This window comes from Myotis yumanensis, unplaced genomic scaffold, assembly GCF_028538775.1.
Source record: "Myotis yumanensis isolate MYYU_CA2020_CCGP unplaced genomic scaffold, mMyoYum1.0.hap1 SCAF_16, whole genome shotgun sequence".
NCBI lineage: Eukaryota > Metazoa > Chordata > Mammalia > Chiroptera > Vespertilionidae > Myotis > Myotis yumanensis.
In genome coordinates, this window is record NW_027223767.1 from 13,057,082 (window position 1) to 13,080,356 (window position 23,275).

The window sequence follows — 23,275 nt, forward strand, 5'->3', positions numbered from 1 at the left end:
CAATCTCCGGTCAGGGCACAGGGTACATACAAGAATCAACCAATGAATGCATAAATAGGTGGAACAACAAACTGATGTTTCTCTTTCTCTCTCTTTCTTTTTCTCAGAAAAAATCAATAGAGTTCTGAAGGTTCCAGTGTGGCCCTGAGAAGTGCAAGGAGCCAGCCCGAATGTGTCCTGCCATTCGATGCCTAGTCCACCCCCTCAGCGCCCACCCTCCCTGGAGGTGGGGTCTAAGCATCCTTGATGGCCAGCTCCCCATACTGCTCACCAACAGTGATAGGGCCTCCAGGGAAGCCCTCCGGCTTTTGAGGCCCTCGATCTCAGCCTGGAATTGGCTGATGTTCTGGTTCTTTTCAGAAATCTCCGTATTCATGCGATGCAGGTCATCCCATGCTTCCCAGCCAACGTCAGCAGCTCATCATACTTGATCTGGTACATGATCGCAGCCTGAGCCCGGCTGCAGTTGGGGATCTCCATGTACTGGGCCTTGACCTGGGCGATGATGCCATCCAGCTCCGGGGAGCGGTTGTTGTCCATGGACCGCACCCTGGATGTGTGGGAGGTCTGGACTGCAGGTCATGAATCTCCTCATGCTGCTGCCTGTAGAAGTTGATCGGATTGGCCAGCCCTTCCAGGAGGGCCTCCAGCTCTGCCTTGCTCATGTAAGCTTCATCCACATCTTTCTTCTTCTTTTAAAAAAAATCCTCACCTGAAGATACTCTTTCCATTGATTTCCAGAGAAAGTGGAAGGGAGGGAGGTGGCGGGGAGAGAGAGAGAATCATTGATGTGAGAGAGACACATCAACTGGTCACCTCCTGCGCATGCTGTCACAGGGACTGGGGAGCCTGTAACGGAGGTACGTGCCCTTGACTGGGGATCGAACCCAAGACCCTTTGGTCCATGGGCTGACACTCTAACCACTGAGCAAACTGGCCAGGGCCATCCACATCCTTCTTGACGAGGACAAATTCATCGCTATCTCTGTGCGCTTGCTGATCTCATCCTCAGACTTACTCTTCAAGTCCTCCACCAGCCCCTGCATGTTGCCAAACTCTGCCTCCAGCCTCAGTTTGTCCTGGGCCAGTGTGTCCAGCTGCCGCTGGAATTTGCTGATGTAGCTCTCGAACATGTCCATGGTACTGCGAGTCGTCTGCTGCTGCAGGAGGCTCCACTGGGTCTCCAGTATCTTATTCTGCTGCTCCCGGCTCCGCACCTTATCCATGAAGGAAGCAAACTTGTCGCTGAGGGTCTTGATCTGCTCCTTGTCCCGGTGGTGCACCGCCTGAATGTTGGGGTCCACCTCCAGCTTCAGGGGCCTCAGCAGGTTCACTTGGACAGCTGTGAGGTTCCCCACATTCCCAGCCCCGCCGTAACCCCCAGCCAGACTCATGTTGTTATCCAGGCCAGCTGGTAGCCGCTGCCCACCCGGGAAAAGCCGCTGTTGGTGCCGGGCCCACTCGAGCATGAGGGGCTGGTGAAGGCCCCGGGGGCCTTGGGGGTCTTCTGGTCACTCTTGTGGACACCATGATGGCCGGAGTGGAGGTGAGGAGGCTGAACCACACAGAGGTTTGAGAAGGAGCCAAAAAGCTGCTTCTAGTTGGTGTGATTTAACTTCCGGGATAGAAGAAGTGAGGAAAATAAAAGCACTCTCCAAGGGTGCCTGTGAGACTAAGTCTAAAGGGGACCGATGTGAACTGCTTCTGTCGAGAGGAAACTGCTTCTGCCCAGTTGGTTGTGCATTTTTTTCACTGCACAAGGGCACTCGGCCAAGGGCCAAGGAAGTGAGTGGGGCTGAAAGTCCTGCCTGTACTCCAGGCCAAGCCACATACACAGTCTCCCCAGACACATTGTGGGGCATTTTAAACAGACACAGGGAACTTCTAAAAGCCCAGCGAGCAAGGGCTCGTTTTCAGGGTCCCAGGTCTGTGGTGATTTTGCTCATGAGTATGGACCCATGTACCCATTTAGCCCTAATAAGACCAGAGCTATATGTGAAAGACATGGAACAGGGCATGAATCGCTAATTGTCGGTATGCGTTTACTTCCTAAGGGCTCTCTTCTGTATTTCTGGCATGAGAGATGCTCACCCAAACGCAAGATGGAGGTAAATTTGAGGAGGATAAAGATGGGACAAAGCAGGGGACACACAGAGCTCACATTTCCCTGTTTGTTTGTTTTTTAAACTCAAATTCAAATATTTCCTTCATTTAACTGTTTAGAAAATGCACAACTGCTCAGCGAGACATTTTATAAAAACTGAAAAATGCTGTAAGTAGCAATTAATGTTCTTTCACGTAAGAAGATGACAAAATTTTCACTTAAAAACAGAAATCAATCATCTTAGTACTACAAGTTTATTTGATTTATAAGAAAAGATTCTCAAAGTAGGAATCTTCTATTGCATACAAAACTGTGATTAGGATTTCCAACACAAGGTGTCTCCAGGACTGGTCTCATTTTAGCAGTGCTCAGGCATCTGTTTAGTTGTTTCTACAAGAAGCAGAACTTCGGTGCTGACCTCTGCCAGCTGCTTCTGAGCCCTTGAAAATGAATTGACTGTCAATTTGTCTGCTACATCCTTTATAGTGTCTTCAATCTTCGGTTTATACTCTTCTCATTCACAGTCTTCTGCCATATGCATTTCCATATGTGTTCTGAGGTCTACTGCTTTTTGTTTCCACTTCTCTTTTTTCTTCTTTAGTGTTTTTTTTTTAAAAATATTTTTTATTGATTTTTTACAGAGAGGAAGGGAGAGGGATAGAGAGTTAGAAACATCGATCAGCTGCCTCCTGCACGCCCCCTACTGGGGATGTGCCCGCAACCCAGGTACATGCCCTTGACCAGACTTGAACCTGGGACCCTTCAGTCCGCAGGCCGACGCTCTATCCACTGAGCCAAACCGGTTGGGGCAGTTTTTTGTTAGCACCACGCTCTAACCAACTGAGCTAACCGGCCGACGGGCAGTTTTTTGTATTTCTTTACAATCGAGGGCTTCCACTGCTGACTCCTGGTGAGGTGCCTTTTCTTCATCCAGACGTATACATTTTGAAGAAGGTTGCAGTGTTTCTATAAGATCATCATCTCTTTCTACTTATCCTTTTCAGACGGACAGATTCTTTCTTTAAAATGATGCCATTGGTTTAACTCCTTAATTACTTCATTCAAATAAGAACATGCTTTTCACTGTCAGCATTCACTATTTTTATGATATTCTGAGACTGATCTTGGATATTAATTATTATCTTCTTTCCTGTCAGCATTGTTTTGAGCATGATCCAGTTGCTGTCAAAACAACATATTTTCACTCTGCAAGTGAGATAGACTCTCCGGTGGTGATTCCTGTTTTCCAATGTCTTTATTTACGTTCCTTGTTCCTTTTGATACAGTTGTTCAATTTCCTTCTCTTGACACTGTTTTTGGCTGAGGTCTCTTTCTACACCTTCCAAAACCAATGTCCTTTCTTTGAGAGCATCTCTGGTGTGATAAAGCTCAATTTCTAAGCTACCGTTTTTACTTTACACTTTAGAAAGTTGAGAAAGAATCTCATTGTTATGGTTTAGGTTAGACATCAAAATTCATTTTGTCCCGTAAACAAAACCATTCATCTCCTGCTCTCTGGAAAGCAAGTTGTTTTTTTAAAAAAACATATTTTGTTGACTTTTTACAGAGAGGAAGGGAGAGGGATAGAGAGCTAGAAACATCGATCAGCTGCCTCTTGCATACCCCCAACTGGGGATGTGCCCGCAACCAAGGTACATGCCCTTGGCCGGAGTCGAACCCGAGACCCTTCAGTCCGCAGGCCGACGCTCTATCCACTGAGCAAAACTGGTCAGGGCAGCAAGTTTTAGCTCTCTTGTTGATGTCTGACAATGTTCATGATCCTGTACAGCAGTAGCCAGTCTAGACCGGTATGATTTAACTTCTGCTTCCAGTCTTTCTCTGCTTTGTTATTCATTCTCTGGTTTACAGTTTAGCATTATCATCTCAGCCTTTAGAACTTCAAGCTGTCCATTATATTGAAATATTGTTTTAATGTTTCCTCATTCAGTTTTGTCGTCTTTTGAAGATGGTCATTCTTTTCTTTGCCAATTGAAATGCCCTCAAATTATTTTTTCCCATTTCCTGGGTCTGATTTTTTACTGTGTCTAAGTCCAGTCTTAGCTTGGCAATTTCATCTCGCAACATGCAATTTTCATGCGATAGACATTTTTCTTTGTCAGAACTATTAGAAACCTCAGAATTCATTTTCTTGTGAGCTATTTCTATCACTTTTGTATGGCAAAAGTGTTTGGTCACAATTCCATCTTGTAATATTCTAGCGTTCTGTTCTTGAGAAAGTTGCCTCTGAGTGTAATTTCGCTCTTCTACAGCCTCCTTCGCTTATACAGTCTCCAGTTTGATGTCTTATGTTCTAATGGTTGTTCAAGTTTGGGGTTCATTCAGACTTCTTTAATGGAGTGCTTTCTTTCTTAAATGTACCCTATTTTTTTCAGAAACAGGTGAGCTTTTGGTCTCTTCTCTTTTTCTTCTTTTAAGGTAAATCTATCAGAATCTTCATTCTCCATAATAGGAAGCTACTGATTATTGGTTTGTTCCTTTGCTTTGTTGACTAAATCCATCACCGTCATCAGTGGCAGCATTTCGCATATTTCCTGACACTCCCCTCTTACTGCTTTTCTTTTTTTTTTTTCCTTCTTCAACCTTCAAGTCTTCATTGCATGATGTAGGCCTGGCAAAGTCTACTTAAAGAGTCTTCTTCAGAGACATCAGCCACTGTCCTTGATTTTGTTTCAGTCCTTGCTTGTTTTCCGTAGATGAGGAGTGCTACTTTCAGACTTTTGGGGTCTCCTTTCCTCTTTGCAGTCAGGAGGTCTTTGTTGCCTGCAGTCTCTGTGCGGGCTCCACTTTTGGTCCTTGGGTATCAGGGTTCTGTCCTGCGAATTTTCTGTTGCTGATTCAGGAAGTTTTTCTGTGTTTTAGTTGTAATTCCAGTTCCTGGGAGCATGTCTGCGCGGCATCCACTTACTCTGCCGCCATTTGTAATCCCTTCCCTGTCAGTTTTCGAGGAGGGACGTTTCTGGAGAAGGCGGCCTCGTTGGCTGAGGACTGTGCTTGGACCTCTCAGTTCATCACAGGCAAGAAATGGAGCAAAGCCTGAGCATGAGCTTTTCATCAAAATGTAAATGATTGGGAACAATTTGTCTTATTGATTTCAGAGGAAGGGAGAGGGAGAGAATCATTGATTGGCCACCTCCTTCACACCCCGCACTGTGGAGCAAGCCTGCAACCAGGTCAAGTGCCCTGACTGGTGAATCGAATTGTGATCTCATGGTTCATAGGTCCACACTCAACCACTGAGCCACGCCGGCTGGGCTGAGTCCCTGTCTTTTACGTATCGAATCAGAGATCCTTAAACTAGTTTTCTAGCCCAGCCATAAATGAGACTGTTGCTTGCACAGAGGCCTCCGTTCCCTGCAAATTCTGCTGTTACTGCACACAACTTTATGCCAACAATTAAACCAGTGAAAGGCATCAGGAATACCACTGCCTTTCCCTCCAGATCCGCAGGCTTCAGTTTCCCGTTGTTCTCATCCCCGGGTGATGGACTTGGAACTCAACTAAACCAGCAGCTACAGTCCCTCTTCCCCAACAACGACATGGGAAGGCTCATTTCTCATGTTATCCCTTCTTTGAAAATGGACTGCTCTGGGGTCAGCGTGCACCTGGCCTATGGCAAGCTCATCTGCAGAACAGGCCTCCTAATGAAGCTTCAATGAGCAGCAAGAAGGAAAGGTTTCCAAGGCAGAGTGGACTGCAGATCAATGGAAAAATGAGAGCGATATCAATGAAAGGATGGAAGCCCAGGGTGGCTGGAAAGAGCAGGAATCGAGGGAGGTGAGGACCGCTCCCCAGACATGGGACCTGGACTCAGTCAGCCTAGGACATGCCAGGAGAGCACCCAGGCAGGAAGACCCCGGCCGCCTCATCTGAATCTTGTCTTGACCATGTGACTCTGGCTAAGACAATGACCTCCTGCTTTGCTCGTTTAGAGAATGGTGCCACTGCTCCCAGGGTAGACGAGAGGGCCTAACTTCCCAGATAGATAAATTGTACATGAAAATACTAAGGCTAAGATTCCATAACACATCAGATCCAGGACCTATAAGCTATTCACCTGAAATAGTGGGGTTTTAGAGTAGCAGTGAAGCATAGTTAGCTATTCTTTAAGATACAGTAGGTCCTCGGGGTTACGTCGGAGATCCGTTCCTATGGCGAGACGTAATGCGATTTTCGCCATAAGTCGGAACCCACTTACATAAGCACCTATCTCGCTCATATGGAGCACATACACAGCAGTAATGAAGTGAAAGTAAAAAAAAATTTAAAAGGTAACAATTCCTGACCTGGTAAATAAAAAACAAAGCACATATGTACATACGTCAAAATGACGGAACCTTTTTTTTTTTCATAAATGGAGATGGCAACATAACCACAAAATGACATACATCGAGTCTGACATAACCCGAGGACTGCCTGTAAATTTTTATTGATTTCAGAGAGGAAGGGCGAGAGAGAGAGAGAAACATCCATGTGAGAGAGCCACAGTGATTGGTTGCCTCCCACATGTGTCCTGTCCAGGGCCAGGGATTGAACCTGCAACCCAGGTGTGTGCCCTTGAACAGGAGTTGAACCTGGGACCCTTTGGTCCATGGGCCTACGCTCTACCACTGAACCACACCAGAGGGGCTGGGTCGGCTCGGGGGAGGGGGGACAGGAAGGGATGGTTTTATGTTTAATAAAGTCATGTGACATAAAGTCCATTTACATTTTTGGGAGCATTTTCAAAATTGCTTAACTGTAAACAACTTAATAAAATATGTCTACATAAGAAATGTCCAAACCTGTAAAGAATTTTTATGAGTTTGTTTGAGCCAAACTGATGACAAACGCCAAGAAGCAAAATTCCAATGGATTGGGGAATGTTCCAGAGAATGGCAGTCTTGCAGTTTATTTTATACATTAAAACCCAAGGAGGGTTACATGAAATGCATTGGTGGTAGATTAGGGAAATCTCTGAGACTGGATAAAGAGTAAAGTGAAGACACATACTTTTTTGTACCTTGGCTGGTGTAGGGTATAGGCTAGTTAACAATGAACATCTACAGCACATAGAGATGGTATTTGGGCAACAAGATAACAATGATGTGTTCCATGGTCTCTGCTCTGGTGGGAGATTGTGCCCTGAGGGTCTGGAATAAAGGGGATTATTCTGACAGTCCAAAGGTATGTTGTTGTAGATGCAAAAAAAAAAAAAAGTCACAGTAGACTGGCTTAGTTAAAGTAAAGATTGACTCTTGTCAAGGAAGACACTGATACAGGAGGCAGTTAGACATGAGCAGAGGAGGAGCGATAGGCCAGGTATTGAAAGTCACCAGGGCAGAAAGCCCAGTTGCATAGCAATGGAAAAACTGGGAAAAACAAGTATTGTAGGGTGGGGCCTCGCCTCCAGCATGACCTTTCCCCTCCTAGCATATTGCCGATCATACAGCTTAGACCCCCTGACCTTCCATATTGCTGGTCATGCAGTTTGGACCCTCCTCTGACCTTGTCTCCCTGGCATGTTGCTAGTCACATGGCAGACCCCTTAGAGGAGGAACAAGGGGGCCAGAGAACAGCCTTCTATGACTCCCATAAAAGCTCTTGCACGGCCACTCCCTGAAGCAGCAAGCCCTCAGGACAGGGAGGTCCTGACAGGCACCAAATAATCTTAGAAACAAAGCCTCGCATCTATTGACCACAGAGTTTTTGTCAAACTAGAGATCATATCTAGGCCTCAGTTGTTTCAGCGCCAGGCCCAGAAAAGCAGCAAAACCAGGTGAAGTGACGCCATGGCTGACATCAGGACCAGGTGCAATGACCAATGACCCTCTGACCCGCTACCCTTGTGCCGACCAATTGGTAGAGACCACAACCATGAAAGGACACACCTGGAAAGCTGATGAATATTCTATTGAAATCCTCCCCCGTAATCCCTGCCATTGGAAACCAGATAAAAACTCTTGAGACAAAGAACCCAGGGCACGTGTGAGCTCTCTCTCTCTCTCTCTCAGGTCCCTGCCTTTCCTTCCCCCTTTCTTCCCTCAAGGCCTGCACCTTTGCTCTCTCCTAAGCTCCAAGGGTCCTTCCTTTGCCTCAGTAACTTGTTTCCTGAGTTCACACAGCTCAGCTGGCTCACACTATGTGATTTTCTAAAACTTTTGCTTGTATTTGAGTTGTTGGCTCTGAATTCTTTCTTAGCCAAACTCAAGGACTGAGGTCTAACTTCACCGGTAACAGCTGGTGCCATTTTCCCATTAACTATACCAGCCGAGGATGTGACAACCCGTCATGACCCACCTTTAGTTAAGAAGTTTTAATTTCAGACCATCCTATGTGGTTACCGGAGGTCTCTGAGTTTATACGTCCTTCCATGCGGGCCTCCCCTGAGCTTGTCAGGTTTAGTATGTGGCTTCTTTTCTGTCCACTAGTAACACCAGGCTTGAAAGCCAGTTTTGCTTTGTGGTCACTGGTCATCATTCAATACAGATGAACACAACATCCAAGACAGTCACTCACCCTTTGAGCCCAGACAGCCTGCAGTACACGGATCCTGTTAGAGCACTTTAAACAAAGTTTTTATTGATTTCAGAGAGAGGAGAGAAAGGAAGGGAGAGGGAGAGAAAAGCATGGATGAAAGAGGAACATCATTGATCAGCTGCCTCCTGCACGCCCCCCTACTGGGGATCGAGCCAGCAACCAGGACATGTGCCTTGACCAAGATCAAACCGTGACCTCCTAGTTCATGGGTCAACGCTCAACCACTGAGCCACACAGGCTGGGCAGGCCTACACTTTTAATGATAAGAATGATTTACCATTTAATGTTTCACTTTAGCTATTTGGAGAGAAGCATGATTGAAGTCTGGGTGGCGGGGCGAGTCTCATTCCTCATGGACTGGAGCGTCACACAGGGGTGACCACAAGGTGGTGCTGCCACCCTGAATGTTGGGAACGTAAGAAAAGTATAACCTTAATGTTGACACGTTTACAGATGTCCCCCCTCCCCCCAAGCCAAAGTAACTTTTGATGCCTATTATAGTAACTTAAAGAGGTTTTACAGAAACTTTCTAAAATGAGAAAAACTCAAGTTTTTTCCTTCCTGGATAGGGAAAAATTCAGGTCTTCCCTATTGTGTTTCTCCTTTACTTTTACTTGTACATAGAACACTTCACTTCTGACACTTGTGGTCACCAAAAGTATGGAGGTCCCCCCCCCCCCCGCCCCCCAACAAGCAATTCTCTGGGCATCTTGCAATTTAACTCATTTCTAACACTATCTACCTAGCGATGGTGTCGGAGCCCACAGGTTGAAGGCTCAGTCCCATGAGACTGTCCCCACCCTTGCCAATGGAAAGCCCAGTATCACCTGTGCTTCTGACTGACCAGCTACAGATCAAAGGTTTCCATGACCCCTTCCCTGGGTTCAATTAATTTGATAGAGCTGCTCCCAGAATTTAAGAGAAACACTTATGTTTGCCAGTTTATTAAAGGGTATGATAAAGGATGCAGACGAACAGCCAGAAGGAAGACAGAAAGGCGAAGTGGCTGGAAGGATCCCAAGTGCGGCCTCTGCCCCTGTGGAGTGGAGGTGTGTCACCCTCTGGTACGTGCACGTGTTGCCCACCTGGGAGCTCTCCCAACCGCTCACTATTGGGATTTTATGGGGGCTTCATCGCTCAGGCAGGACCAATTGTCAACTCCATTTCCAGCCTTCTTCCCTCTCTGGAGAATGGGGGTGGGGGGGAGCTAAAAATGCCCCTAATCATGGCCTGGTCTTTCTGCTGATCAGCCCCCACCCAGCAGCCACCCAGGAGCCCACAGTCACCTCATTAGAACAAGAGATGCTCCTTGTGCTCTTACCACTTAGGAATATGCGAGGGTCCTAGGAGCTCAGTGCCAGAGACCAGCACATATACATGTTTTCTATTGTCTGCACAGGCCAGATTTCACAAACCGAACACACACATGCAGCCAGAAATTTGATCGAGAAAGAACATTATGAGCACCCAGGGCTGTACTGTGCCCCCTTCCAGTCATGGCTCTCTCTCTCTCTCTCTCTCTCTCTCTCTCACTTCTAACAGGATAGGTTCGTTTTGCCTGTTACCTGTCAATGGAACCATGCATGTGGTTCTTTCACTCACGAACGTCTGTGAGGTTCATCCGAATCGTTGCACACGCTGTACAGGTTCCCGTCATGGTTTAGTCACTCTGCTGAGGGGCGTCAGGGAGCTCCCCAGCGTTGTCTCCTATGAGGACTGCTGCTGGAACACGGCACGTGGATTTTGGGGAGCGCATGGGTGGTTCTGTCGGGTGCACCTCGGGACGGGGATTCCTGGGCCACATGGCCAGGTTTCGGAGACCCTGCCAAGCAGCTTACCAAAGGCTCTGCCCTTCGTGCTCCCACCAGCTTGGAGGAGTTTCCGTTGCTTCATATCCGTCAACATTTTTCAACCATAATAATTTTAAACATTATTTCTTAAAAAAAATAGAGACAACTAACATTTCTCGAGAGCCTACTATGTGCCTAAGCTCTTCTAATTGGACTCAGCACTGAGCAAGACGGGAACGGTCCTTTCCCTCAGCCTGGGCCCTCGAGGACACTACGGCTTGGCAGGTGCTGGGGTGGGGTGGGGGGGTGGGAGGAGCGTGAGGTGAAGCTCCAGAGACCTCCTCGGCGGAAACGCTGCCTCCCCCCTCTCCACAGCAGCTTCAACTTAGTCCTGGCAGGGCCAAGGGAGTGAGAAGACGCAAAGGACTATAAAACTGGTAGAAGAATCCAGTGCTGCATGCTTCTTGATGAATTGTTTCCTCAGACTATTCCAATGTTTGTACCCAAATGCTAGCTGTCCTCTATCTAGACCTTAAAAGCAAAAGGGAGGGAGAAACCAAGATGGCGGCATAGGTAAACACTGGAAATTGCTGCCTCGCACAACCACTTCAAAAATACAACTAAAAGACAAAATGGACATCATCCAGAACCACAGGAAGGCTGGCTGAGTGGAAATTCTACAACTAGAAGAAAAGAGAAAAGCACACAGACTCAGAGGAGGTTCGGAAGTAAAGTGCAGAGTTACGGAGGCACACATAGAAAGGGCTGGCAACTGAGGACGCAGTTGTCTTTTTCAATCTGGAGGGAGTCTCAAGCTCCTGACTGCTCTGAACTCCAGTTCCAGGCGAGTCTCTGGGGACCCAGACTCATACGGGGAGAAACTGGACTGTCTGGCATTGGGCAGAACTCGAGGGCGGCTTTCCCTCAGAGGTGCTTGCAGCGATTACCGGGACACTGAGACGCAGGGCCCCTTAGGGCAGGACTGAGGAGCAGCCATAGCTGTTTGCTCCACCCTGTTGATTCCCTGAGACCCCGCCCCACCCAAGCTGTGAGCAGAGGCTTTTGCATATGAATGGGCTGGCCCTTTGAGATCTAAAATTATCTAACAAACTGCAGCTGGGTCAGAAAGACCCAGAACATACAAAAGAAGGCCCAAGGCCCCACAGCAGCTTGCATTGCTTCACAGCTGGGCCTCATCTGGGCACCTCCAAAACCCAAACAAGGAAGAGAAACCTGCAGATCTCTCCGTAGCTCCTGCTGGGTAGCCTCAGGCAGAGGCTAAATTAGCACCTCCTTAGAGATCCAAGAGCCAGTGTACCCAGTGGTCAGATTGGGACCATCCAGATTACAACTCCTCAGATCCATAAGGGACACACTCAGGGGGCAGACTCAGTGAGCACCAAAGCCCCACTGAAGCAAATCTTGCCCCAGAAGGGTGTCTCCAGCACAGAAGTTCTCCCACTGTAGACACAGCTGTTTCTCACAGCCAATTGGCCTGGAGGTCAATTCCTCCCAGTGATACCTACAACAATCAAGGCTTAACTACAACAAGACTGTGCACACAGCCCACAAAGGGGTGCACCAAGAATGTCCACCTCAGGTAATTGGGGAGGCTGAGCCACTGGGCCCTAGAGGACACCTAGCACAGAAAGCCACTTTATCAACACAGGGAAGCATAAAAAATGCAGAGACAAAGAAACAGATCACAAATGACAGAAATGGAGGAAAGCAAACTACTGGATATAGAGTTCAAAACCACGGTTATAAGGTTTTTCAAGAATTTTCTAGAAACTGCTGATAAATTTAGTGAGACCCTTGAGGATATGAAAAAGGACCAACTAGAAATTAAGCATACACTGACTGAAATAAAGAATAATATAAGAGATCCAACAGCAGACAAGAGGATCCCAAGAATCAAGTCAAAGATTTGAAATACAAAGAAGTAAAAGACACCCAACCAGAAAAGCAAAATGAAAAAAGAATCCAAAAATATCAAGATAGTTTAAGGAGCCTCTGGGACAACTTCAAGCGTCCCAACATCCGAATTATAGGGGTCCCAGAAGAAGAGAGAGAGCAAGATATTAAAAACCTATTTGAAGAAATAATGACAGAAAACTTCCCCTATCTGGTGAAAGAAATAGACTTACAAGTCCAGGAAGCACAGAGAACCCCAAACAAAAGGAATCCAAAGAGGACCACACCAAGACACATCATAATTAAAATGCCAAGGGCAAAAGACAAAGAGAGAATCTTAAAAGCAGCAAGAGAAAAAAAGTCAGTTACCTACAAGGGAGTACCCATACAACTGTCAGCTGATTTCTCTACAGAAACTATGCAGGCCAGAAGGGAGTGGCAAGAAATATTCAAAGTGATGAATAGCAAGAACCTACAACCAAGATTACTTTATCCAGCAAAGCTATCATTCAGAATCGAAGGTCAGATAAAGAGCTTCACTGATAAGAAAAAGCTAAAGGAGTTCATCACCACCAAACCAGTATTATATGAAATGCTGAAAGGTATTCTTTAAGAAGAGGAAGAAGAAAAAGGTAAAGATAAAAATTATGAATAACAAATACATATCTATCAACAAGTGAATCTAAGAATCAAGTGAATAAAAAATCTGATTAACAGAGTAAACTGGTGAATATAATAGAATCAGGGGCATAGAAAGGGAGTGGACTGACAATTCTTGGGGTTGGGGAAGGGGTGGGGGGGTGGGAAGAGACTGGGCAAAAATCGTACACCTATGGATGAGGACAGTGGGTGGGGAGTGAGGGCAGAGGGTGGAGTGGGAACTGGGTGGAGGGGAGCTATGGGGGGAAAAAAGAGGAACAACTGTAATAATCTGAACAATAAAGATTTATTAAAAAAAAAAGCAAAAGGGGAATCCAGGCAGCTGTGTACCAGGCTCTGTGCAGGGTGTGAAGGACACGGAGGTGACGAAGCCACGGTTCCTGCCAGGAGGGTGTCAGGGTGCAGCAGGGGAGACAGACAGCGCCCCGAAGCAATGACAGAGTTACATGCTTGTCATGGAGGTGGCGCTGAGGGGGGGATGGTGAGCTCCATGTGGGGAGTCAGGGAAGGCCTCCTGGAGGAGGGAAGAGACAGACCTGGGCTGGGATTCCAGGACAGTGAGAAGCTTGTGCGAAGGAACAAAGAAAGCCAAAAGCTTGTGGTCTGGTGGCTACAAGTCGTGCCCTGCAGCTCAGGAGGGGTCAGCACGTGGGGAGGGGGACACAGACCATGTGTACAGCTTGGAGGTAGGGCAAGGAGTTTGCACCTTTCTTAGCTTGTGCTTCTCAATCAGACACAAGCCTGCGAGGCAAGGGATGGCCCCGGGGTTATCCTGCCGGGGTGCAGGATAACAAGAGCATTGGCTCTGGCTGCAGACGGGCCTGGGTCTGCATCCTGGCTTGGCCTCTGGTTTGTGAGTGACTGAGAGAAGTGATTTAACTTCTCTATGCCTCAGTTTGCTCATCTGTAAAGTGGGGGTAATAGCCGTACCTTCTCCATAGGCTATTATTAAGCTCAACTGAGGTAGTGGAGGTAGAGCATGTTGTCCAAAGCCTGGCGTACAATAAGCTTTCAATGCATGCGATTATGTCATTGCTTGGTCATGTATCAGTGCATTTTCCTTGGAAAATCCATTTCAACTCAGTAATATATATATATATATATATATTCCTCACCCAAGGATATTTTTGCATTGATTTTTAGGGAGAGTGGACGAGAGAGAGAAAGACAGAGAGAAACATCGATGTGAGAGAAACACATCTATTGGTTGCCTCCTGCACCTGCCCTGACCAGGGCCTGGGCCGGGAAGGAGCCTGCAGCTGAGGTAGGTGCCCTTGACCGGAATCAAACCGGGGACCCTTTGGTCTGTAGGCCGACACTCTATCCACTGAGCCAAACCAGCTAGGGCTCAACTCAGTAATGTTTAATTTAAAATTATTTTTATATTAAAAACAGAAGTGTATTAAGATAAACACTCTATGGTGTGGCCGTGGATCTCCTAGAGTTGACCATCCTCTGATCTTGGGGCGGGGGGGGAGAGGGTGTGGGTGAGGCTCCCCCAAGGGCAGCTGAGCCGCCATCTTCTCCAGAAAGTCCCCCCACCGGCCCCTCGAACCACCCCCCTTCATCCTGAGCTTGTGCTGTGTATGAGTCCATGTTTCCCTCTCATCTGTGGTCTTGAGGGAGCGGTCCCTGTTCATGTCTGTCCCCCCGGCACAAGCCCTGGGCTGCACACAGTGGGGTCTGAGTCCATCACCAGGACCCCTTGTGAACTTTAAGTGCATGCTTGTCCTCTCAACACAGTGTGTCCACCCCACGGAAAGTCTGGGTGACATGGAGCGAGTAAGCCAGGCAGGGAGAATGAGGCCTGTCGCGGGCTGCAGGCGGGTGGGTGCAGGTAAGTGTGGGAGCAGACACAGACCTGCAGCCAGCATAGCCAGTGGCCAGGGACCAGCCCGGTGAGAGCAGGGTAACGGGGCTTGAAGGATTGGGGTGAGTGAGTGAGTGTGTATGTGTGTGTGTGTGTGTGTGTGTGTGGCTCTGCCCAGATGGGGCCTTTTTGACTCTCCTCCTCCTTGGTGAGTCTCCCCCACTTGTCCCTTCCTGCTGGCTCTCCTGGTTCCTCATTTTGTGATGTAGGAGTGTGTGCACCGTCCAGAAGGGGTCAGGGGTGAAGCTGCTGTTTCCCCTTTGCCTCATGCCTCCTTTCACTTCCTGTCCAACTTCTTGGTTGTCTCTGAGTCCCCAGCCAGGGGCCAATTCTTCTCGCCCACCCGCTGCCTGAGCCACAGGAAGCGGGGGCTTTCCTCCGGGTCCCAGCTGCTTTCAGGCTCCCCAGTTCCTGTTGTGGCCTCTCCCCCAGGGAGTGGGTGCAGGTGGACACCTGAACATCACGGGGAGGAGAGCTTTCTTTGCAGCAATTGGAGGAGGCAGGAAGGAGACGGGCTTTGTGTACAGGCTCAGTGTTAGAGGCCTTTTCTTCCACTAACACACTTAATTCCCACAAGGACAACGCAAGGCAGGTATTATTACCATGTCCATTTCCAGCGAAAGAAGTGGAAGCTCAGAGATCTTAAGTAGCTGGTCCGTCATTCACGTAGAGCTAGTAAGCGGCATGACCAGAACTCCAACTTGTGTTTGACTCCAAAAGCCCTGGTCTTCTCCTTATGCCTTCAGACAGGGCGTCCTTCTTACAGAGGGTGGGCGCTCCCTTTTCCTCGCTTTTTGGGGGGCCTGGTGCTGGGCATGGAGGTTGAGTGGTGAGGAAGGTAGTTCCTGAGTTCAAAGAGCTGGCATCCAGACAGGGAGAGATGTAGAGGGCCCTTGGGAAGGCACATGGGCATTTGTTTAATAATTGTCAGCTGAATCCAAGGCGACAGGCAGAGCCACGCCCTGGATCCACATCTTACCAAAAAGGCAGAAGTGTTCTCAGCTTGACTTTCATCTTTTCCCAGGTGTCGGAGAGTGGGTTTCATTATGTAAATCCAGCCGAGAACCAGGAATGAACGGGAATCGCCCAGAACTGACGTTACTTCCTGGTATTGGGGGTATAAAAGAAAAAACGCGGTTTCGGTCTCTGTCTCTCCATCAGAAGAGGGCAGCGGTCCCACCAGGTCCCAGCTTTTTTCTTCCATCTTTGTGTCTTGTCTCTTTCTTTCATATTCTCAATCCCCAGCAGCCCCTCCTCGAAGAACCACACCACTCTCTTTCCGCACTGGACGTGGAAAAGAGACCCTGCTGTAGAGAGAGACACGGGCCATCCAGTCACTCCTGTAATACGGACTTGCTGGTGTTGGAAACAGACCGTGAGCAAGTACCGACCCAGACCCTGGGAGCCAGGTCTGAGAGACAAGTCCTGCTCTCCATGAGCCTGCGTTCCTGTATGTGCAGGAAGGGAGTAACCACACCCCAATGCATGATGTATGACACGCCGACAAGCGCCACGGAGAAAAAGAGGGTGGAGGAGAAGGGTACGCAGTTAGTCCTCCCTGCGGGCCCCGCCATCCACTCCATGGGCCTTCGTTTGCCACGTGGCACACCAGCTGTGCCAAGGGAAGCCCCGCGTCTGGATGTCTATCCACGTGTTCTTTAAAGTCGACCATTCCCTGCCCTGGCCCTGCGTATGGCAGGAGCAGCACGGGAGCCCCGTTCAAATGTGGCATCTTCTGCAAAGAGGTAAAGGTCCACAGGCCTTGGGCAACACACACGCGCTTGTAACCAGCCCTGCTGCCCACAATGTGCAGTCTCCACACACACACACACACACACACACACACACACACACACGGGACAATGCCGCTCTGCCAGGCCCCTTTTCGCGTGTGCTAATGGCAGCTGAAAAACGGCAAGAGAGTTCCGCCTCGGAGCTGGTGTTTTCAGCCAGTTGGCTCCGAGGTTCACTGCCATTTCTTTTCTCTTTTAAAAAAAAAATATATTTTTGTTGATTTCAGAGGGGAAAGGAGAGGGAGTGAGAGATAGAAACATCAACGATAAGAGAATCATCAATTGGCTGCCTCCTGCACGCCCCCTACTGGGGATCGAGCCCGAAACCCAGGGAATGTGTCCTTGAGCAGAATCGAACCCAGGACCCTTCTTCAGTCTGCAGGCTGAAGCCCTATCCACTGAGCCAAACTGGCCAGGGCTCACTGCCATTTCTTTCAGAGATGAAATGAATAGATGTTGGTTCCCATGCAAGAAAGGCCCCAGTAGCACCGTCCTTTCCATCTGAGGGTACTTGGGTCTTAGGAAAGGTTGGCTGATGACTCCCGTCGGTGTGTCGTAGACACCGATTAAAATGGGGGCGCACTGAAGTCCCCGGGGAAGGTTCCTCGGATGGACTGAGTGTCAGCAGAACCTTGTGCATAATGATAAGTCGAATCTATGGGATCCACCCAAATTCCCAACTCGTCCTGTGGGAGGGCAGCCGCTATCGGATCAGAGTTGGTCCCGACAGGCACCGCCCTGGTGCGCAGCCGTGGCTAGTGCCTCAGGTGCCACGTGCTCCCACTGAGGACTTTGGGGAGGAGCTCCACTGCTGCTCCCTCGGTTGGACACAGTCTCAAGACACTCTTTTCTCCCGAATCATCGGTAAACTCATTGGATTCTTCTCCAAAAACGTGTTCTCCATATTCGGTTTTGTAACCATTTAGACCAGTGGTTCTCAACCTTCCTCATGCCGCGACCCTTTAATACAGTTCCTCATGTTGTGGTGACCCCCAAACATAAAATTATTTTTGTTGCTACTTCATAACTGTAATTTTGCTACTGTTATGAATCGTAATGTAAATATCTGATATGCAGGATGTATATTCATTGTGACAAATTGAACATAATTAAAGCATAGTGATTAATCACAGAAACAATATGTAATTGTATATGTGTTTTCCGATGGTCTTAGGCGACCCCTGTGAAAGGGTCATTCGACCTCCAAAGAGGTCGCGACCCACAGGTTGAGAACTGCTGATTTAGACCATTTTTTTTTTTTACATATATATATTTTATTGATTTTTTACAGAGAGGAAGGGAGAGAGATAGAGAGCTAGAAACATCGATGAGAGAGAAACATCGATCAGCTGCCTCCTGCACATCCCCCACTGGGGATGTGCCCACAACCCAGGTACATGCCCTTGACCGGAATCGAACCTGGGACCTTTCAGTCCGCAGGCTGACGCTCTATCCACTGAGCCAAACCGGCTTTGGCATGATTTAGACCATTTTTAAGTGTACAGCTTGATGGCATTAAGTACAAATATGCGAGACTATCACTGCCTCCCATCTCCAGAACGTTTTTTTTATCTTGCTAACCTGAAACTGTATACCCAATTAAATGTTTACTCCCTATATTTACCACCCCAACTCCTACTTCTGTCTGCGAATGGGACTACTCTAGGCACCTCATATAAATTCGAACATGCAGTATTTGTCTTTTTGTGACTGGCTTATTTTACTTAACATAACCTTGTTAAGGTTTATCTATATTGTAGCATGTGTCAGAATTTCCTTCTTAAAAAAATTTTTTTTTATTGATTTCAGAGAGGAAGGAAGAGAGAGAAACATCAATGATGGGAGAGAATCATTGTACGGCTGCCTCCCACACGCCCCACACTGGGGATCAAGCCTGCAATCCGGGCATGTGCCCTGACTGGGAATGGAGTCGTGATCTTCTGGTTCATAGGTTGACACTCAACCACTGAGCCACTGGCCGGGCAGATTTCCCTTCCTTTTAAGGCTGAATAATATTCCTTTCGCCTATCCATTCATCCATCACTGGACTTGGCCTGCTTCCACCATTTGGCTATTGTGAATAACGCTGCTACGAACACGGCTGCACAATCTTTTTTTCTTTAGCTTTGAGTTTGGAGGAAATTTACCATTTCTGTCTACATCACTGATTCTGTTTCCTGCTGTTACCAATTGGCTCTTCACATACTCCATCGTGTTTGAAATTATCCACTGTCATGTCACACCCCCAAACTGTTCTTCTGTTATCAGTTGTTCCTCTGGTGTGATTTCCTGCTCTTGTTTTGTAGAAGCAAGATTCATTCATTTAGCAAATAAACTATCCAGGATATTTTAAAAACTTTGCCCTGTTTATTGCTGAGTCTATTTCTTTTAAAAAATATTTTTTATTGATTTCAGAGAGGAAGGGAGAAGGAGGGGGAGATTGAAACAGCAATGATGAGAGAAAATAATTGATCTGCTGCCTCCTGCACACCCCCTACTGGGGACTGAGCCTGCAACCCGGGCATGTGCCCTGATGGGGAATCGAATTGTGACCTCCTGGTTCATGGGTTGACACTAAGCCATGAACCACACCAGCCTGGTGCAGTTAGGTCTATTTTGAGAGGATCATTTATCTGATTTATTCCCATCTTTTGACTTGATGTATCTTTTCGTATGTCCTACTTAAAAATGCTGTCTTTTTGCCTAAGTCAGCGATTCTCAACCTGTGGGTCGCGACCCCTTTGGCGGTCGAATGACCCTTTCACAGGGGTCGCCTAAGACCATCCTGCATATCAGATATTTACATTACGATTCATAACAGTAGCAACATTACAGCTATGAAGTAGCAACGAAAATAATTTTATGGTTGGGTCACAACATGAGGAACTGTATTTAAAGGGCCAGAAGGTTGAGAACCACTGGCCTAAGTGCATTAGTTTGCTTGAGCTGCCATAACAGAATACCACAGAATGGGTGGCTAAAACAGCAGACATTTATTTTTTTGTAGTTCTGGAAGCGAGAAGTCCAAGTGAGACCACTCTTTCTGGCTTGTAAGCAGCTGTCTTCTCTCTGTGTCCTCACATGGTCTTTCCTCTTTGTGTGCATTCCTGATGTCTTTCCCTCTTCTTATAAGGACATCAACTCTATTGGATGAGGGCCCCACCCGTATGACCTGATTTAACCTTAATGACCTCGTTAAAGGCCTCATCTCCAAATACAGTCACACAGAAAGGGCGAGGTCAGGTGGACCGTGTGGTATTGGCTATGTTATATGCTTGGATGCATCCAGCCATTGGCTGTGCTGCTCTGGAAGCTCCCAGAAGGCTTTGCTCACATGTTGGGGGCCTGGTGTTCCTCTGGGTGGTCTCTCTCCCTCTCTCTTTCTCTCCATATTGTGTCTTAACTCCCCCCCACCCCCCGCCCCAGCCCAGGCTTCTCCATGAACCCCCCACCCCCCGCCCCCGCCCCACCTTCTTGCCTAATAGCTGGACTTCCTTATAGCATGGTGTCTGGCTTCCAAGAGTGAAAACTGAACCTTCCAGGTCTCTTAAAGTCTAGGCAAAGTGTGACTTCAAGCACTTTCTATTGGTCAAAGCAAGTCACACTGTCAGCCTGGACTCAAGGCGAGGGGAATGGACTCTACCAGGGATGGGTAGTGTGACTTGCACACACAGTGAAGGGAGAAGGTGATGGCTACCATCTTTGGAGACGGCCGTATATGTAAACACACCACTTGGGTTGCCTGTGGAGAGTGGAGGAATTGGAGTGGGGAAACAGTGCAGGGGGGAAGGTAATAAAACAGGAGAAAGGTCTTGCTCAGACCGCAGAGGAAGACTGGGTGTCGTGAACTCAGAAATTGACTCACCTCACTTTCTGTGCCTTAGGTACACACCCTCCCCCCAACCAAAACCAACATCAACCACATAAAATGGAACTTTATAACCCAAATCCGAAAAACCCTGACATAAAGGTAATGAGTCAATGTGGAAACGTAAGAAATAGTCCAAGTATATGTCAAATGTTGGTAAATTAAAATGTTGACTTTCAGATAGTTAGAAAGGATAGGACGCAGAGGGTATCTCTCGTGTTCTGTCCTACCTCGCCAGTGCCAGGAGGAGGGTTGTACCTTGAAACTTGGAATCTATTCAGTCTAGGTGGGTGGCCAGTGAGGCTCCCCCTATCCCTGGATGGCAGTTGGTTGTGCCACACCAGCACGACCAAGGGTGATTCCTATTGGGGCGGGGGGGCGGGTGAAAGGATTAAGGAAAGACAGACAAGAGAATAATAGCTGGGTCTCGGAGGGACGCTGCCTCCCTGATAAGGAGACAACGACAGCGCCCACAAGCCGTGTCTTTATTTTATAGCAGATGCCACGAGGCAAAGTAGGGGCGTGATCACGTTGTTTACAGCATTCTCTGAGTTTCAACCTCACTCAACTACACGCACCCGAACTCTATCACAAGGCACGTGGGGCTACGTGTTCGGACCATAGGTTCAAGCTTACAACCACAGCCGCTGGCTATGATTGTGCTGGGAGGGCTCTGCCCTCCAGCTGGGACTTGCACGTGGCAATGAGAGGACCCTGTCCTTTCATTAGTCCGAGGCTTGAACCTGGCCAAAACACCGTAACCGCGCCCCACAGTTGGTGACCCTGGACATGCAGCTGATGATCTGTTTGCTGAGCTCTTGCTTGTATCTCAGACCGGAAACCACGTCCCTGCCAAAAGCAGGGCTTCATGACAGTGTTTTCAAACTTTGGTGACTGATGAGTGGACCAGGAAACTCAATTTAGTTGGTCATGAAATAGAATGCTAGCAGTTCTGTCCGGTGTGGCTCAGTTGGTTGAGCGTCATCTCATGCCCCAGAAGGTGACCATTTCAGTTCCTGGGCAGGGCACATGCCCAAGTTGCAGGTTCAATCCCTGTCAGGGTGCATATGGGAGGCAGCCGATCGATGTTTCTCTTTCTCTCTCTCCCTTCCTCTCTTCCTAAAATCAATATAAAATATGTTAAAAAAGATCATAAAGACTGTTAAGGAAAGAAATAGAATGCAAGTAGTAAGGTAAGCATTGTTTCATGAAACTTTCATGTCAATAGTATATCCACAAATTCATTCATTCAATCACTTGTTCATTCAATAAGTACCTGTTGAGCCCGTACTACGTGCCAGGCCCTGGGGATTCAGAAACCAGTGAAACCTACAAACGTGCACACGTGTGCAGGTGCTTGCGAGTGTGCCCTGGGTCACGGTGTAGAACGCATCTCTCACTGTGGGCGGCAGTCAAACAGCAGAGCAGCCACCACTGCCTTGGTGGCTTCATAGAAAAGTCATGATATTGAGTTAAGTGGTTACTTCCCATGTGTGTCGGGAAGTTACCACAAAAAATGGACAGGCTGTACAGCTGAAACAACACAATGTTAAATGTCAATTAAAAACACACAGAGACAGACAGAAGGAAAGCACAGGCCTCTGTCTCCGCCCCTTTTCAGCACCAGGCGCCACAGGCTACTTTATAAGCAGCCCAAGTAGGTGAGGGTCTGAAAGTCACGCATGAAACTGCGTTTTCTTCCCCAGACTATTTATTGTTAGCGTGAGTGTAGTGATTACTGACGTTCCTCGGTCCACGGAGCCCACCTTCCTCATAGGACTGTGAAGACTCCTCTCTTATGCTCTGCCCCCCCCCTCGCTTTTCCTGTTTTGCTTCCCATTTCCCTCCCCGAGGCTAATTTTTGTGGTCATTTTCTCCCCGGGGTGCTGTGTGGTGAGAGTTACCTGAGAAACTGGCGGGGGGGTGAGGACAAAGGTTTGTGTTGCTAGGGCCATGCAAGGGGCTCCCTGGGGTGGCACACCTCCTGCCCCGGGAGGGCTGCCTTCTGCCCAGTCCTCCCTCTGTAACCCGGCAACCAAGGGGTCCGGGCTGCCTGTTGCTACTTGAGCCAATTCAGCAGAGACAGGGTGGAATCATACATGAGCGTCTATCCCAATCCTGCCGGCAGCATGGGAGAGCAGCAGGTCACCCACGAAAATCTGCTCTGCATCCCCCCATAAGCCAGCTGCTTACGGTAGAAGGACAAAGATTACCTGGGGGAGTAGGAATTACAGGTGTGGGGAGGTAGGCACGGGATAATCATCACAGGTTACAAGTCATGTGGGCTGGAGTGGGGTCGCAGAGGGCGGGTGCCTCCGGGTTCCCGGGACCAGATTACAGGCAATAGGGGAGGGGGTTGTCCAGAGCAGGTGCCTCTGGGACTAGCCATGAGGTTGTAAATCCCTCCATCATGAAAGGCGGTTCTCAGGACAGGAGGATGGACTGCGTTCCGATGTCAGCTCCCATGTTCCAGGGCATGCAACCCCCAGCCAGCTTAGAATGTGCTTTCTCTAAGCAGAACAGAACCATCCTGGTTAACAGAGCGTGATTAGTATTTCTTATTATTGTAGCTGGTCCCCAATATTCTGTTTCTGCCCCTAACACCTCCTCCCCCTGCACATCCAGTTCTCCAGGGTGTCAGTCCCCGGGGGGGGGGGGGGGGGGGAGGGGGGGGGCGGCAAGCTTGTCAGCGCAGCGCAGGGGAGCCTGGGTCTGGGCTCCGATGCCAGATTGGGCAAG

General features: G+C 48.3%; 2 pseudogenes; both read right to left on the minus strand.

The window, feature by feature from the left end:
• Nucleotides 1-233: 233 nt before the first annotated feature.
• Nucleotides 234-3,034, minus strand: LOC138994655 (keratin, type II cytoskeletal 8-like; annotated as a pseudogene).
• Nucleotides 3,035-15,152: 12,118 nt separating this feature from the next.
• On the minus strand, nucleotides 15,153-18,879 carry LOC138994656 (inositol polyphosphate 1-phosphatase-like; annotated as a pseudogene).
• Nucleotides 18,880-23,275: the final 4,396 nt, after the last annotated feature.